General features: G+C 46.2%; 1 protein-coding gene across 1 annotated transcript in view; it reads left to right on the top strand.

Moving 5' to 3' along the window:
* Positions 1-18,243, top strand: part of ATXN7 (ataxin 7) — a 950,731-nt gene that overhangs the window by 154,826 nt on the left and 777,662 nt on the right. The window lies entirely within an intron of this gene.

The following is an 18,243-nucleotide window of genomic DNA, read 5'->3' as shown; positions in this document are numbered from 1 at the left end:
TGTGGTTGGCGACTCGCACTTTCAGTTTCGGGTCATGCCGTTAGGATTGACCTCCGCCCGAGGGTCTTCACCAAGCTCGTGGTGGTGGCAGCGTATCTCTGGAAAGGGGGGGATTCACATCTGTCCCTACCTGGACGATTGGTTAATCAGGGCGCGCTCTCCCGAGCAAGTCCTGGATCATCTGTCCGTCACCTGCCACTCCCTTCACAGGCTGGGCTTCTCCCTCAACTTAAAGAAGTCCCGCTTGACACCTACCCAGCGGCTCCAGTACATACCTGGGGCTGTGTTTTCCTCCCCAGGTGAGGGCTCATTACATTCTGCAGATGGTGAACAAGTTTCAACATGCCCAGAGACTCCTGACGTTCGAGTTCTTGAGGTTGCTCGGCCTCATGGCATCCTGCATTCTCCTGGTGCCAGAGGCCAGGCTGCGGATGAGATCTCTGCAGTGGGCTCTCAAGATGCAGTGGTCACAGTCCTCCGGCAGGATGTCGGAACCTGTTCAGGTGCCGCTCTCGGTCGCCCAGGATCTTCTGTGGTGGGCCGTCAAAGGCAATCTGATGAAGGGGGCTCCATTTTGGCTACCCTGGCCGGAGGTGACGATCGTGACAGACACATCCCTCACGGGATGGGGAGCTCATGCCAACGAGTTGACAGTCGACGGTAGTTGGTCTCCGTCGGAATCCAGACTCCATATCAATCTGTTGGAGCTGAGGGCTGTCAGGCTAGCCCTGAAGGCTTTTCTGCCGTCTGTGCGGGGGAAGACTGTCCTGATTCTGACGGACAATGCAGTGGCCATGCACTACCTCAACAAAAAGGGGGGGGGGGCAGGGTCTCTCCCTGTGTGCCAAGACGCGATGCAGCTCTGGTTCTGGGCAATCCAGCAGGAAATTTCGATCTCAGCAGTTCATCTGGCCGGAGACGAAAATGTGGCGGACACTCTGAGCAGGCACAGCACGGGCTCTCATGAGTGGGAGCTGGCTCGGGAGATTCTTCTGGAGATCTTCGCCCTTTGGGGGACCCCACAAGTGGATCTCTTCGCCACCAGTGTCAACCGGAAGTGCGAGATTCTGCTCGCGGAAATTTCATTCTAGAGGAGCCTTAGGAGATGCGTTGGTAGTGGAGTGGTCCTTACCACTGCTGTATGCGTTTCCTCCAGTCCCCGTCATTCCGCAAGTGCTGCGGAGGTTACGGAGGTTCGGTTCCCGAATGATCCTCATTGCTCCGGCATGGGCGAGGAGAACGTGGTACTCAGACCTTCTCAAAATTTCCATCTGCTCAGGGGGGGGGGGGGGTGTCAGCTTCTCCATCCAGAGGTAAAGTCCCGCAACCTTCATGCTTGGCTTCTGAAAGTTTGAGGTATAAGGATTGAGTCATTGCCTGAAGACGTGATGGAGGTGTTGCTTTCGGCCAGAAGGCCTGCAACGAAGTCCCTGTGCCGTTGGAGAAAGTTCTGTGACTGGTGCAGGGTTAAGAATGTGGATCCTTTTTCATGTGCCATTCCTGTGGTTCTGTATTTTTTGCTTTCGTTAGCCCACAAGGGCCTGCAAGTGGGTACCATTAAAGGTTACCTGGCGGGGCTGTCCATATTTAAGCGCTCGTCTGAGGAGTGTTCTTATTTTAAAATTTCTTTGATTTCTCAGTTTCTGAAAGGGCTCACTAATGTGTCTCCACCGTCACCTTTCTAGGTGCCCGGTTGGGATTTGAACCTGGTTCTAAAATTCCTAATGGGGACTCCATTTGAGCCTTTACATTCTTGTCCTTTGAGACTGACCTTGAAAACTGTATTTTTAATTGCAGTCACTTCCGCTCGCAGAGTGAGTTGCAGGCACTTTCCGTTAAGCCACCCTTCAGTGTTCCATAAGGACAGGGTTGTCCTTAGGGTTTGTCCTTCTTTTCTTCCGAAAGTTGTCGGAATTTCATTTATACCAGAAGGTCATTCTTCCGGCGTTCTATCCTCCTCCACATCCTGGTAAGGAAGAGAAGCTCCATAGGTTGGATCCTAGGAGAGCTTTAAATTTCTACATCTCGCGCATGTCCTGGGTCAGAGTGGACGATCAGCTCTTCGTAGGATACGCTGGAAAGCTTTTGGGACAGGCTGTTACTAAACAGACTTTGTCTAGATGGATTATCTTGACAATTTCTGAATGTTGCCGCTTGGCAGGTAAGGACCCTCCGGTAGGCTTACGGGCCCATTATACCAGGGGTGTGGCTGCCTCTACTGCCCTGCAGAGGGGTGTTCCCATTCATTACATTTGTGAAGCAGCCACATGGCCCTCTGTCCATAATTTTGTAAAACACTACTCCCTGGATTCTATCTATGGGCAAGATTTATCCTTTGGCAAGCTGGTCCTCTATCCTGCAATTTAATTGGCAATTCTAAATTCTTTTCCCACCTCCTTACATTGGTACGGCTTTGGGCGTCTGTCATAGATGTGGAATACGTCGGAGGAACCAATCCCTTCGAAGAACAAGTTACTTTCTTACCTGGTAACGTTCTTTCGATGGGATGTTCCGACGACGTATTCCACATCGTACCCTCCCAGCCTGCCGCTCTCCAGAATTTCTTATGCGATTGCAGCTTTTGTTTTCGCAAGGCTATATGTAGTCATACGGGCAGAAGATTGGTGCTGAACGTTCTGGGGAAAAAACTGCAACTGACGCTACAGGTGTCGTGCGTCCTACTTATAACATCCGGTGACGTCGGCTTGGCGGAGGGCCTTGAGGACAGGTCATCGACGCAGACGTTGAATATTTTCCGAAGCAGCACAGCTGTGGTGATTACCTGTCATAAATGTGGAATACGTCGGAACATCCCATCGAAAGAACGTTATCAGGTAAGAAAGTAACTTCATCTAGTGAATGGATGGTTGTACATTGTTCAAATCTTTGCAAAACATACCTGACACTTCCATCAGTGATGCTTATCAGTCAGTATTGAGATCCTCAGTCACCAAGGTGCTCTTTATGCTCAGGTTAAGAATAGTCTGAAAACGACCCACGGTATGAGCGAATGGAAAAATACAGGAATCTATATTGAGGTATATGTGCAGGTCGGTCGGGAAATCTCAAGGATATAAGAGCATTTAAGGTGTATAAGTTGATGTGGTCACGGGATGTGGTAGATAAGCCATGATGTCAAGACTGTTCGAAAATATTACATGGTAACTTAAAGGCTTTCCAACTATATATTATCAAGTACAAAGTTGTATCTTGTACAGCTGTATAGCTGCAAACTTGCCCGCCAATCCAAAGAGGATCAAAGCGCCAGTTTCTCGCAATCAGTTAAACCGGCACTTCCAAGATGGCTGTATTTCAAAATACGTCAATGTGGTGACGTCTTATGTAAACTGAACTAATGAAAAGCAAAAACGTGAAAAACAAAAAAATGAGGATGTGTAAGTGGTTGCAGGGTTGGATTGCAAGATGCAGGGGATTTGTACCCAGAGATCAGTCAATAATGCACTTGAATTGAAAATGTGAAACATTTTGAAGCAAAACTAATACATGACTTTGGTCGTATGTATGTTTATTCTATGCCAACTCCGATTTTAGTATGGTCCAATAGTAAGTAGATGGTAACTTTCAATTTGTAAGAATCTAATGATTCTACCTGTGCTGGTAGACTAATCTCATAGGTTGCTAATCAAAGGATGGATCCAGTTGTATGACTAAACCCAGAGCACATTCATAATCTCTATATATTCAGTACGTAAATGCTTCGGCGAGTAGTGGATCACGTATTCCTAGAACAAGAGTGGAATGTAATAAGCATTTAATTTGTCATTCATGTGTATGAAATGAACTATATATGGTTGTATCGTAACAAGATCCTTATCCTTTAGGTAACTCCTTTTCCAGATAGATTATACCAAATATTTATTATGGTATAGTCTACTATATCTAACATTTTGTATGTAGCATAATTATTACAAGATCAAATCCTCTAGTCATACTTTGTATTCAAATCTGTATTTCAATGATTTCTCCTACAGAGCGATATTTCTTGTGTACAGATCTATATCATTTGCTGATTGGGGAGGGAGATCAGTATCCAGAATGCTCTTCTTAGAGGAAGGCCCCTAGATTGAACCCTTCATTCATTCCTGTTGGGTAAAGCGAGTCCAACCTGTCTGTCCATACTAGCTCTTTCCCATTTTTCTTTTTGTTGAAGTTGCCGCCTCATGGAGATTTAGTCACAACCTTGAGGATCCCTCAACTTAATTGTGCTACCATGTCTTTTCTCCAGGAAATGTCACGCTACTGGTGGCTTGTTAATGTGGATGAGGATGTTACTTTTATGCTCCTTCCACCTGTCCTTAGCATGTCTAGTTGTATGGCCCACATAGAAGATACCACACGGGCAACTCAATCCGTATATTCTATTACTTGTGTTACATGTTGCAAAGTCTCTTAATGGGATTTCAGTTCCTAAGCGTGGGTGTTTTTTATACTTGTGCCTTTCATGATGTTACAACTCAAGCAGGGAAAAGTACCGTTCTTGTGTTTGTGTAGGACCTGTTGCGGTTTAGTTGGTTTCTCAGCTTTCACCAGATGGTCACAGAAGTTTCTTCCCCCTTTTGTATGCAATCATTGGTGGTTCTGGAAACCATTTATCCAATTGAGGATCAAGTTTAATCAGGCTCCAGTTTTTTAAAAAAAATAAAGTAGTCTTATGACATGATGACCTTGACTTGAAAATGTCATGGTGCAGAGTATAGGGGTATCCAAACTTTTTGGGGTTTAGGGATCAGAAAATTCTCCCTGGTTTGTACTTCAGCCTTCACTTTTGGTGCTTGCACTAAATCAGATGGGTAGCCCCGGTCTTGGTATCTGTCAGACATTTTGTCTAATTCTAATTTGAACGTAGACTCGTATGGGATTATTCTACGTAATTGTAGTCACATCCAAGACATCTAAAGGACATTGTTATTGGCATCTGTTTTCTTAAGAAATATAGTTGTAATCCCATTGTTTTTTATTTTGAGCTTTACATCTGAGAAATGGAGCTGTGGATTATCAGTGTCCATCGTAAACTTAATCCGCAGGTGTCTTGAGAGACAAACTCCTGCAGTTCTGTTTGCTCACTGGTCCATATTGCAAACATACAGTCTATGTACCTCTTCCATATAAGCAGTTTTGAGGGCCAATGTCTGTGCTGTAACACATTGCGGGCCATAGCTGACCCCATTCATGTTCAAGATGCCTGTAGGTAGAATTGCTGACTAAACCGAAAGTAGTTATTTTGTAAGAATTTCTGCTAGTTCAAGGTCAAAGACCTTAGATTATTGGCAATGTTCCAAAAAAGGGCCCACTCCAAGACTTCGATAACCTCAGTATGCAGAATCGATGTGTAGAGACTTTGTACGTCAAATAATGTATACAGTTAGATGTTAGTTGTCACATCTTTGATACATTTCAGGAAATATGATGTATCACGTAAATAGGTGGAGGTTTGTTGAACAATTGGTTGAAGAATTTTGTCTAAATAGAGAGCAAAGGGTTCAAACATGCTGTCGGTTCCAGCAACAATCTGCCTCGGAGGTGGCTTGTCAAGGTTCTCGTGTATCTTCAGGAGACCATAGAAAACTGTAGTGATTGGTAAATCCTTCCATAGATAGGCTCTGGTCTTGGTGTTAATCCATTAATTGTTTAATGCTTTGTCCAGGGTTTCTTGAATGACTGGTCCTATCATGGATGTCGGGTCCGAGTTAATATGTCGGTGTCATTCAGTAGTTCCATACATGGATTGTTGTAGAATGTTGTGCCCATTATGACCTTTGTCAGCTGGTTTGAGTGTCAAACTATTATCTGCTAAAGATGGTTTTGTTGATGTATGTTGTAGTGACATCTTGTTATAGTATATCACTTTTAGTTTTGATGTCACATTGCTTTCGTTAATCTTTAAAGTAGTATTAGTGACCTGTGGGTCAACTTTTAATATCTTGAACTTCATTTTCCGTACTAGTTTTGAAGAGATTCGTCCTTTCTTACAAAGATGGATGCATATATGTATCTGCTAAAATAATTGACATCATTTTGAAGGTGTGCAGGGGGCTTGAGAGTCCTTAAGTTTAGGACTCTTTTGTTTATTTTTAATTTTTTATTTTAAGGATCCTAGCGGTCGGACACCACGTAAAAACTACAGACAATGCAGCGTCTACTTAAAGTACAAGATTAGCTACAGGAGGGTCATAATCACCAAATATACAATCTACGAAACCAATCGCCGCAGGAGCGTCGTCATGTATTTAATATTTTTTTTAGGGAAAAAAAGCAACCAATGAGAGGATCAAAGAAAGCGAAGGTTACAGCAGAAACGAACCACCAGCTAGTAATCAACATCTCGTCTAGGACTCTTACCAGGAATCAAATGGATGTACTAAACCTAGGTCTCTCGTTTTGTACCGACACAAGGTTCCATTTTCTTTGAAGAAAGGATGAATCTCTTCAGACAAATACGGAAAATGAGTTTGAAGATGTTCTCTGACCTACAACCACCACATGAGGAGCCATCTGCTACATTTGACTCTCGAAATGAGACCAAAAAGCACTTTTGACCCACGGGTCAATACTACCTTCACTTTTTTCAAAAGCAAAATGACATCAGATCTAAAAGTGATAACTATGACAAGATGTCACACTACAACAAAACGAACGCATCAGATTTAGTTTTTTTTAACTTGTTTTTATTGATTTTACATTTGAAGGTATAACTACCACCCCTAATCCCCCCCCCCCCTGTACACTCCCCCTCTTCGTATTCCCTCGGCGCACACTATGTTCACTTCTTTCCGCCGACTTAGGGTGGCCGGATTAAGAGATGTCCAAAATACGCAACTTGTGCAGGCAGTATTGTTCCATGTATGCCCCCTGCAGAATTTTTAGATTCTGGGAAAATTTGATTTGGTTCCCCTGTATCAAATGTGTGACCCACTCTAGCGCCACAAAGTTCCAGAGTTTATACAGCCAGTCTGATGGTGCCAGAGGGTCCGCTGATTTCCATATACAGGCAATAACCAAGAGAGCTGCCAGGTGAAAGATGTAAAAGGCCTTCCTTTTGTATTTTGGCCAACCCCTGTTGACCAGGTCTGCCAGCCCTAGGAGTTTCTCCCGCGTTCTATCTCCTACCCCGCCATATACATCCCTAATAATGCTGTTGGTTCCGTCCCAGGAGTGTAGCGTTGGGCAGATACGCCAAATGTGGAGCCCGTCCCCTTTATTGCCACACCCTCTCCAGCAGCTTTCTTGGAAGTCTGGTTTCAACCTGTGGAGCCTCTCAGGGGTGTAGTGCCACTGGTACATAAGTTTCAGCTGGAATTCCCATCAAGCGAGGGATATCTGACCAGAGCAAAGCCTACCTCTTCTGAGATAGTGCCCCTAGAGTGTTTTTCCAATCTGCTTTAACGTCAGTTGCTTAGGTGGGGGGTGCCCGCTAAAAACCTAATATTTATGCAATATGAGACACTTATCCCCTGGGTTCGATATGAGAAACCTTTCGAAGGATGTAAGTGCTCCGACTGTTGCAGTTCGGTTAGGGGTGACCATGATCAGTGGCGAACCTGGAAGTATGAGAAGCGCTGCGATTAATGTAGCCCCAGTTCCTCTTTAAAGGTGGTAAACGATTGGACTTCCACCCTCTGGAACATATATCCTTGAGTTTTGTACAGCCAGCCGCCTTCCACTGGGGGAATGCGCGTGGCTCCGGGCCTGGTGTGAACTGCGGAGTGTCGAATAGTGGGGTAAAGGAAGAGGGGAAGGTTGTGATGGGATTTGAGCTTACTGCCATGTGTCCACTGCTTCTTTCGTTATGGCGCTATGGTGTATATTGCGGGGTCGATCCGTTTTCAGGAGCCATAGTTTCCCTGCCATGTGGGGTGCTGCCACTGCCCCCTCCATCTGCACCCACCGCTTATGGGTGGCATTAGGGTGTTCAATGCGATCCAAAGCGTTTTGTTCGCCCATATGTATTTGGAGATCAGCTTGTTTAAGGACCGAAAAAAGTGATAGGAACGGGAAATTGAGAGCCTGAAATGGGTATAGGATTCTAGGGCGTACTACCATCTTAATAATAACTCTATCCAGCCATGACAGATAGCAGGGACCACGTGTGTAACTGCACCTGAATCTGGGCCAGCAATAGGTGGAAGTTAGCCTCGTAGGGCCGTTTTAGCGTGCGTGTGATAGTTACCCCTAGGACTCGGATGCTGTCGGGGACCCACTTGAGTTGCGTCACTTCTTTTGCCATTGCTTCCTCCTGACTGACGGAATCAGCATCCCAGACTTTGCAATGTTAATTTTTAGGCCTGCAACCCTGCCAAACTTCTTGTGTTCCGGCAGTGCTGCAGGAAGAGTAGTAGTAATCCCTGTGAGAGTAAGCAGCATATCTGCATACGCCATTAGCTTGTAGGCCTCGCCCCCGAAGGTTATGCCCTTGATTGCCTCTTGAGTGTTGTCAAGAGCGGTTCCAGGTGGAGCGCGTAGAGCAGGGGGGAATAGGGGGCAGCCCTGCCTAGTTCCTCTGCTAAGATGGACCGGGGGTGAATGTTAGGGAGAATTCTCATTCTATGGCTAATTTCCCTCACCCAGTGAGTCCCCCAGCAGCTTTGCTGGATTTCTGGAGTTTATTTTTTCCACTTGGTAATAGTGTGCCTCTTTTTCCCACTCTTACCAGTGTTTTGTCATGTGCATTTATACTTGTTGTGTGATCTTGGACTCTGGAGCACACCACTCCATGAGCCCAACTTTTTGTGCTACACAGCACCTTCTGCCCAGTAACAGTGTTGTCTCGAAGACTTCCCAATGACTCCTTTTTCTGGGGCTGACTACTGTCCCCCAGAAACAAACAGGTAAAGTTGCCATTAACTTTACATAGCCACTTTTTAACTACAGACACAGTACAACCCATCTTACATGGAGAACTGGAAAGGGTTAACTCCTACCCCGTGTTGTCTGTGCCTCTCTGAGTTTTGTTTTGTTGTTTTAACATTTAGACTTGGCTGGTGGCAGTGGTATCTACCCTAACATTTCTACAGCGATTATACTATATAAACGTGGTATTGTTTTAGGCTATTATATTAGCCTCGAACATAAACAACCTTCACCAAATACTTTCTTTTTGCTCCGGTTGGGTTTAGTCGCCATTTCTTTTTGTTAGTCCTTCTTGTGTTTTACTTTGCACGGCAAACCAGGTTCGCCGCCTTTGTTCTCCATCTTTTGGCGGGCTTCTGCCAAGAAGCCGCCCTCTGGGCGCCTTGTTGTCTGGGTGGGCTGAATGTGAGGGAGGGGTGTAGTCACTCCCTGCACAGGGTATCCTAGGAAACCCAAGTCGCACTTTGCCATGATTGGCTGAGGTGGTTTTCCGGGCTTGCCAACCCCCCCCGCTGCGTGATTGACAGCCAGGCTGTGTGAATGCAGGATTTTCGCATAAAAGGCAGGACTCTTGGGCTGGAAGTCAGTCACCACTGGAACTACAAGGAACCGAAGAGAGGCTGAGAAGAAGACGGCTGCTGCAACTACCCCGTCCCGGTGAAGCCCTGCTGCAGTCCTGAGCTATCTACCCTTCGACGACCAGAGAAGATCCAGTCCAGAGTCTTCTTCCCTTGAGCCTGGTGGGGTCAACCAGCTCATCTTCCACAGCCAGAGGATCCTCTTCTTGGTCGAAATCGCTGCATCCTGCTGTAGTGGTCCAGATAGCCATCTGAAGAGCCTCTCCTGTTTTAAAGGAGCGCACCTTTCATTCACCGTCGCTGCTACTGTCCTCATCCCTGAGTGGTGCAGACCCCTCCAGACGTCTTACTTCTCGTCTCCACGACCGAAGTACCAGGAACTCTGGGTCTGCAGGAAACTACCAGGAACAACTGCCGTGGCACCAGCTTCTTCCTTGAATAAGGTACTGTGTTCTGTTTCGAGGAACTAGGGTGAATCCCTTTTCTCCTCCTCCAAAGCTTGCCATTGTCTTCCTTCCCTCTTATAACTTATGCTTCCTCTGTTGACAATATCCAAGTACTCCTGGCAACGTTGAATCTTGAACTGTCTGTGTGATCCTCGACAACAGGAACCCCGTTTCACTTGACACTGGCTCCGGCCTATTGACTTTTGTATTTCTGTCAGCGAGTGTTCTCTGATCCTGACTACCTTGACAAAAGTATTGCCTATGATTTTTGCCCCAGCTCTCTCTGGTTAGCCCAGGTACGGTGTATTTTTGCCCCGGTAACACTTCTCGCCGGGAAACACGTTTCGTTAATACGACCGTGCTGTCAAAAAGTGATTGCATATGTATTCCCGGTAACGTCTTTTTTGTTTCACAACACCGATCCGCCAAAACATAAGGCACTTACCTTGAGCTATTCTGTGCTAAGAGAATTGGTGGTTTGTAGTTTATTTTACGTGTGGTTTTAATTTTATAGAAGTGTTGTGTTTTGCAGATGGTTTAAAAATAAATGTACTTCTATTTTTTTTCCTGAAACCTTGAGTCAGTGTTTGCTTGAGTCACAGTAATTGTGGTCCCTTTGTGTAATCCCTGCTACTGCTCATATACTCTTGAGATAAGCCTGAATGCTCTGCTACTGCTACTACTTTAACATAGTAGTACAGGCTTGTACCAAAGGTGAACTTGTATTACCACTTGTAGTCTTTATTGTGTGTAGTGGTCCCTAAGGGTTTTTTTTCTTCTTTTCTTCCTTGTGTCCAGGATTACGAACACTGCCGGGATCCTTTCTTCTCGACGTTTTCTAACAGATGGCAAATCCTTGTGAGATTGTGTTTGGCGTCCCTTAATGAACCCGGTCGGGACCGGCATCAGCTGCGTCATCCTGTTAGCGACGATCTTTGAGTAGATCTTCGCATCACTGTTGAGTGCAATTGGATGGTTGGCTGCGCAGCTGGTGGGGTCCTTCCCTGCCTTGGGGATGAGAATCATCTTGGCCTCTGCCATTGTGTCAGTGGTCCTTCCTGAGCCTACAAAGGTGTTTTGTTTATTTGTTTATTTTATTTATATTGCGCTCCAGGCCCACAGTTTACAATTATACATACTTAGTTTGTAAGTAAAAACACAATTCGGGTATAAGCAGTATCGTCAGACATAGAGAGAAAAAAAGGGTAGATGCTAGTTTTTGTTCAGTAAACAGCTAATGACCTGTTTCCTAAATGACTGAAAGGACTCGGTAGATTTGATGTTGCATGGAAGGGTGATCCAAAGTTGGGAGGCAAGGACCGTGAAGCTGGATCATTCAGCTCTTTTTAAGGTGAATCAGGGCACCATTAGGCATAGTGTGTTAGAGGATCTAGTAGTTCTGGCAGCAGATTTCAAGGTAAACTTGTTGGTGAGATGGGGAGGGGCTGGATGGTTTAAGGCTTTGTATGTGAGACAAATGGTTTTTAGAGCCCTGGCCAGTGTGAGGCAGCTATTGGAGGACTGGAAAGGTCTCAGCTTACCGGTGTAGGCAGTGGCTGAGGCAGTCATGTTGATTTGTTTGGAAACGTTAGTGTTGGCATCCAAATAAAAGCCAAGGGTTTTCACACTTTTAACAATGGGAATAGTGTTACCATCGATGATGATGCTACTGTAACTGGGGCTAAATTTCAATAGGTTATTGGGTGAGCCGACGAGGAAGTTCAGTTTTCTCATTCAGGCAGAGGCCGTGTGGCCATCCATGCCTGAATGATGGTAAAGATTTTGTTAATCCGGATGACGTCAGCATTGTAGTTACCTGAAAGGGTGAGGAGTGTCTGGGTGTCATCTGCATAATTGGTGTAGGTGACACCCTGATGGTCCAGTTTGTACAACATATTCACAAAGCCACTCTTTGACAAAGTGGGCGAGACACATGAGCCTTGTGGGACGCCACATGTAATGGGGATAGGGTGAGCTGCCGCTACTGCTGAGAAGACCCTCATGGTTCTATTACCCAGGAAGGATTTTATCCACATGATAGCAGAGAAGTGAGCAGCGGAGGATAAGTGGTTGCAGAGGATTTTATGATCAACCAAGTCGAAGGCTGCTGATAGGTCTAAAAGGAGTAGGATGGCGGCGTTACCTTTTATCTTTGATTTCATTAATCTGACTTTTGAGGTCAACCAGGGCAGTGTCTGTTCCATGTTGAGATCTAAAGCCAGATTGGCGAATTCCTAACAGTTGGTTTGTCTCTAAATAGTCCTGAATTTGCAGGTAGGCGACTCTGTCAAGGATTTTTAGCAAGAATGGGACCGTGGTGATGGGTCTGTAATTAGTGGGTATGGCCGGGTCTAATGATTGTTTTTTTTTTAGAAGTGGGAGAACCCATGATCGTTTCAGGTTACTAGGGACTGAATTAGTGGAGAAAGCTAGGTTTATAAGTTTGGTGATGAAAGGTGATAGATCTCTGGCTGCGTCTTTTATAATCTGGACAGGGCAGCTGTGCCCTTTTGCAGTTGGACGGTTTTAGAGCGGCTATAATTTTTTGTACTTTTGGTATAGCAACCTTTTTGAATGTGAAGCCTAAATTAGTGTCTGTGGGCGGTGGTGTACTTGGGCTGGTGGACTGGCAACTGGTGAGTTGGTGTCGTTTACACTCGATTTTGGTTTGGAACCCTGTGATTTTGTTGGCAAGGGCGTTCTGGATACTAGTGCACAAGGGTTTGTCTTTCGTGCAAGTATCTGTAGGTGGATTCGGGTTCTCTAATTCTTTTAGAATATTGAATAGTTCTCTGGTGCATGATCCTTCCTGGTTTATCCTAACGTTGGCTTTTTTTCTTGGTGCAAATTATCTCATTTTTATATAAGAAGATATTTGTGAGATTGGTTTTGTTTTCAGCAGGGGGTGCTGCTTTCCAAAGTGTTTCTAGCTTAGCTTTCTTTTCTCTCAATAGTTTGAGTTCAGGGGTGTACCAGGAGGTTAAATGAGCTCTAGGTTTGCCTTTGTGCAATTTCAATGGGGCGATGGAATCCATGGCATTGGCCATGGAAGCATAGTAGGTGTTGACCAATAGGTTGAGGTCGGCCGTGGCCGGAAGTGCGTTGAGAGTCAGAAGGACCAATGGTATTAGGCCTTCCGCAGTGATGTTACGCTTATTCGTAGTCGGACAGGCTGGTGCACTAAGGCACTTTTTTGGATCTGGGTTGTTGATATTAATATCTAGTGGGATGAAATGGTGGTCAGTCTATGCGAGAGGTTGCGGGGCTTTGCAAGTCATATTGCAGTTGAGAGCAGCTACCCAGCCGATGATTCTACCTTTCTGATGAGTAGGTAGGTTGCTAAGTTGGGAGCCAGGGCCCCCCTGAACCGCTTATAGAATGTGCCCGGCAGCCCGTCGGGGCCCGGTGCTTTATTCAGTGGTATGATATATAATATGTCATTTATAACGCGCCTATACTCAGTGTTTCAAGGCGCGATGAGGCAAGGAAGGGGGACAAAGGGAAGACTGAGATAACGACCTTACTAGGCCAAGTGACATTGAGATTGCGCAAGTGCAGGAGGGAGGTGAAAAGTGCGAGAGGAAAGGGGAGGGGGCACTGCAGTACATGGATCAAACCATAACAAGAAGTGCGGTCAACAGGTGGCGAGTGCAAGAGTAAGTGCGGACAGCAGGTGTCCAAAGTGCAGTTAGGGGGACTGTAGGGTTACAGATACAGACCGAAGTGCAAGGGTTGCTGGGGGTGAAGCAGGTGTGCAACTGGGTGGGAAGGGGACCTGGGCCCGAGATCAAAGGGTAGCCAGGTGACCAGTGCAGTTTTAGCCAGGAATTCAGCAGGGGAGAGGAAGAGAGAAGGCAGAAGCAAAGAGGAACATCTTAAGGTGCTTCCGGAACCAGAGATGGTTCTCCTCAAGATTCAGAGAGGCAGGAAGGCTGTTGCAGTGGGAGGCCCCAGCCGAAGAAAGAGACCTACCACCAACTCATTGCTTAGAGAAGCGACTGACCCTGAGGGAGTGGAGGCGGAGGAGCGAAGAGCTCGAGTAGGAAGGTGTTTACAAGGAGAGAGTAGGCGGGATTGAGGCGCCAAACCCCAGAAAGCCTTGTGGACAATGCAGTGGGTCTTGAACTTGATCCTCGCAGCCACTGGGAGCCAGTGCAGAGATTTCAGTGCAGGGGAGATTAGATTGCTGTGCTTGAGGCCAAGGAGAGGTCTTGCAGTCCTGTTCTGGATGAGTTGCAGAGGGCGGAGAGTAGAAGCAGGCAGATTTAGAAAGAGGCTGTTGCAGTAGTCCAGCCTACAGGGAACCAGAGCTCTGGAGACCGTGAGCTTCTGGGGGGAAGGAGATGAAAGTAAGAATATCTCTGAGGAGGTGAAGTTGGTAGTGTGACATTTTAGAGACGTCAAAGATGTGAGGAGAGGAGGAGTGTGGAGTCGAAGATGACTGAGATTCTTAGCCTCACACGAGGGAGCAGGAAGAGGGCCAAGGGAGGCCGGCCAGAGTGACAGGAAAGGCGGGTGCAGGTGTGCTGATGAGGAGAATCCCAGTCTTACTGGTTATTTAGGCAGAGATCATTGGCGACACACCACTCCTGGATAGCAGACAGACGGAGAGAAGAGGTGGCAGAAGGGAGCCTGAAAACCTCTGCATAGCACTGAAAGTTGGGGCATAGAGTGGCAATGCGGTGGGCAAGAAGTGCCAGGTGTTGAACAGCCAGGGAGAGAGGTTAGACCCCTGGGGAACACCACAAGTAGAGAGTGAGGGAGAGGAAGGACCCAAGTTGGACCCGGGAGGGTCCATCCGAGAGAAGAGGTCAGCCAGGCCAGGGCCTGATCGGTCATACCCAAGTTATTACAGAGCCGGTTGAGTAGGATGGCATGGTTGGACATGTCAAAGGCAGAGAGTAAGATGAGGACAGAAGGGAGAGTAGAATCTAGGTTGAAGAGCAGGTTTTAACCGATGTTCATGAGAGCAGTTTTCGTGCTTCTGGCTGCTCTGAAGCCAGACTGATGGTCAACCCACAGATTCAGCTGGGAGATGGCCAGCTTTTCCAGGAGTTTGTCCAGGAAAGGACTGATGGAGATCGGTCGATGGTTACCTGGGCAGTAGGGGTCGGCTGAGGGTTTCTTGAGAAGAGGGTGCACAAGAGTGCTTTGGGGGGGGAGGGTGAAAAAGAAGGCTCCAGTGGCAAAGTAGTGGTTGCAGAAGTCAGCCAGGGCATGAGCAAGGGTGTCAATGTGGTCCTTGATGGTTTTGGAAGAGAACCGGATTTGATGAGACTTTAATAGATCGGACTTGTCTAGAAACCTTGTCAGGGGAGAACCGAGGAAATGCAGAGGAGGGAGGGTATGTTACCTATTGCGAAGAGCACTTCCTCTTGTGATTTCCTTCTCTCGGGAGTCACTGTCGTATGGGGATCATGTCTGTAGGGGAGCTGGTTCGACGTATTCCCACTGCGATTTTGGGGTGGTCGGAGACATAAAAGGCAGCGTAGTACGTGTGGAACTGAGTGGTTATTTGTTCTGTGGAGGTTACCTTTTCAGCGGGGGTGACCATGGGTGACCGATTGCCTGGATCAATTGGGCCTCCTTTTTTTGCCTCAGCTCCCTAGCCAGGAGCTTGTCTGCCTTATTTGTCTTAATATAATAATTTTTCTTTCATTGTAGCAAACTTCTTTCTTCTTGTTTTGTATGGAGTAGATCTAGTTTCTCCCCTGTCACTTTTGTGTTGCGTAGGTCCGGAGATGAGTCAGTCTCCATACTGTGCATGATCCGCTTCTGCTCTGCCTCAAGATCCGACTCCAGTTTCCTCTTGAGCCGAGTCTTATGTGCCTCCTCCGCTATACATTTCCCCCCCTAATAGTCTCTTAAAACACGGCCCATACTACCCCTGCCGAAGTGTCTGCCCCTGAGTTAAGATTGAAGAATGCCACCATTTATGCCTCCAGGGAGTCGCAGGTAAGCTGATCTGTTTATGGGGTGCTGGGGAAAGACCACCTCCACAATGTGGATTGTTGGGTAGGTATGTTGAGGGCAAAGGTAATCTGGTGTGATCTGATATGGGTTTATATTGTTTCAAATCTCCCAATGAGCGTGGCAGAGGCCCATACATAGTCGATTCTGGAGAATGAGTTATGCACGTGCGAGTAGTGTCTGTGATCTCATCTCCCCTAAAAGACACCAGACATCTTTCAGTGTCAGACTGAAACTGCGTGTTGAGGGTCCGCAAAGTTGTTGGTTGAAAGTATTTATTTAGTGATCTTGCGCCTATCCCTGACCAGGTCCCAGGCAATGTTCAGGTCTCCCAGAAGGATAAAGTCCCCTGCACTAAAATGTTACAGTTCGGATATGACCCTTTTAAAGAATCCCTCTTGACCTACGTTCAGAGCGTAGATCGAGGCCATAGTTGGGGCATGTGGGCCAAGTTGTAGGAGGAGGAACAGGAATCGACCCACGTGATCTGCACAGGTTTTTGTGACAGCCACTAGTATGGTTTGTTTAAATGCTAGAAGTACCCCCGCCTTCTCGCCCTCTGCATTCGCCTGCGATATCTTAGGGTATTGACTCAACTTCAGCTTAGGTCTGTTTTGCCTTTTTTTAATGTGGGTCTCCTGAAGGGCCACTATATCAAGTTGGAGTTTATACAGGAGTTTTTTTTAGGGGTGTTTAACCCCCGGATTATAAGGGTCGGGCAGCGGAGAGTAGTTCCAACGTTGGGTGGGATTGTGAAATGACCTAAAAGGATAAGGATCTTGTTATGATACGACCATATTTGATACACAATGTATGACAAATGTAATGCTTATTACATTCCGCTCTTCTAGGAATAAGTGATCCACTACTCGCAGAAGCATTTATGTACTGAATACAGTGTGTATATATAGAGATTGTGAATGTGCTCTGGGTATAGTCCTAAACTGGATCCATCATTTGATTAGCAACATGTGAGATTAGTGTACCCGCACAGGTAGAATTCAGTCTTACAAATTGAAAATTGCTCATTGACTTACTATTGGACCGTACTAATCTGAGTTCTCATAGGATAAACATATATGCAATGACCAAATTAGTGTATTAATTTTGTTTCAAAATTCTGTTTCACATTTTCAATTTGTGTATTATTGGCTGATCTCTGGTTACAAATCCCCTGCATCTTGCATTCTAACACTGCCACAACTTGCACATCCTCATTTGAATGTGTTTCATCTTTTTGGTTTTTGTTATTTTTGTTTGCATAATTCACCACGTGTTGATGTAATACGTTAATGCACGCATTTTAAAATGCAGCATCTTGGAAGCACCGGTTTCACATATTGCTGGCGTTCTCCGATCCTCTTTGGATTAGCGGTAAATTTGCGGCTATACAGCCTTACAAGATACAACTTCGTACTGGATAATATATAACTAAAGGTCTGGGAGTCACTCTACCGGCACGAACACTGGCCATTAACCTGTTCTCTGGTGGATGCCCCCCGGGAGAGAGTCAACCACGCTTTAGCTCACTGTGCTTTTCACAGAGGAGAAATGTGAATATACATGTCTTTGTCCCACCCAATGGGCAATCCAGCACCAAAATGCTAGGCAATTCTCCTCTGAACAAGAGTACCAACAGGAACCCCATACACAGGGTTTCAGCCTAATCTGGCCTAATCAGTGAGGTGGAGCTGTGCCTCTCTGAGCCCAGTGTGCAAGGGGTCCACTTCTGTATTACCCAGGTAACTTGGAGTGTAACCCCAAGTACCTCCATAAATGACAACAAAAGTCTGGGAGTCCCTCTACAGCACAGATGGGGCCTATTGATCTGTTCTTGGGTGGATGGCCTTCGGGAGATTCTCAACCATGCTCAGAGGCACAGCTGCACCTCACTGATGAGGCCCGACGAGGCTGAAACACGTGTCTGGGGTTGCTGTTGGCACTCTTGTTAAAAGGAGGTTTGCCAGGCATTTCGGTTCTGGACTGCCCTTGTGGGCAGGACAAAGACTGATATGCAAATAGATATTCCTCCTTTGTGAAAAGTACAGTGAGCAAAAAGCGACGGCTGCAGACTTGGTGGTTAAAAACCACAGAACAGGTTATCATGCCATGTTCTTTCTAGAGGGGCACCTGCTACATTTTCTGGATAATATATAGCTTGAAAATATTACTTGATAACTTAAAGGCTTTCCTACAGTCTTGACATCATAGCTTATCTACCACATCCCGTGACTGCATCAACTTTGATGTATACACCTTAAATGCTCTTATATCCTTGATTTCCTGACTGATCTGCACATATACCTCAATATATATTCTTGTATTTTTCTATTCGCTCATACCATGGGTCTTGTTTTAAGACTATTCTTGACCCGAGCATC

Source organism: Ambystoma mexicanum, chromosome 2p, assembly GCF_040938575.1.
Source record: "Ambystoma mexicanum isolate Mex_15411 chromosome 2p, UKY_AmexF1_1, whole genome shotgun sequence".
NCBI lineage: Eukaryota > Metazoa > Chordata > Amphibia > Caudata > Ambystomatidae > Ambystoma > Ambystoma mexicanum.
Note: the sequence above shows the minus strand (reverse complement) of the source record. Positions and strands in the feature narration are given on the sequence as shown.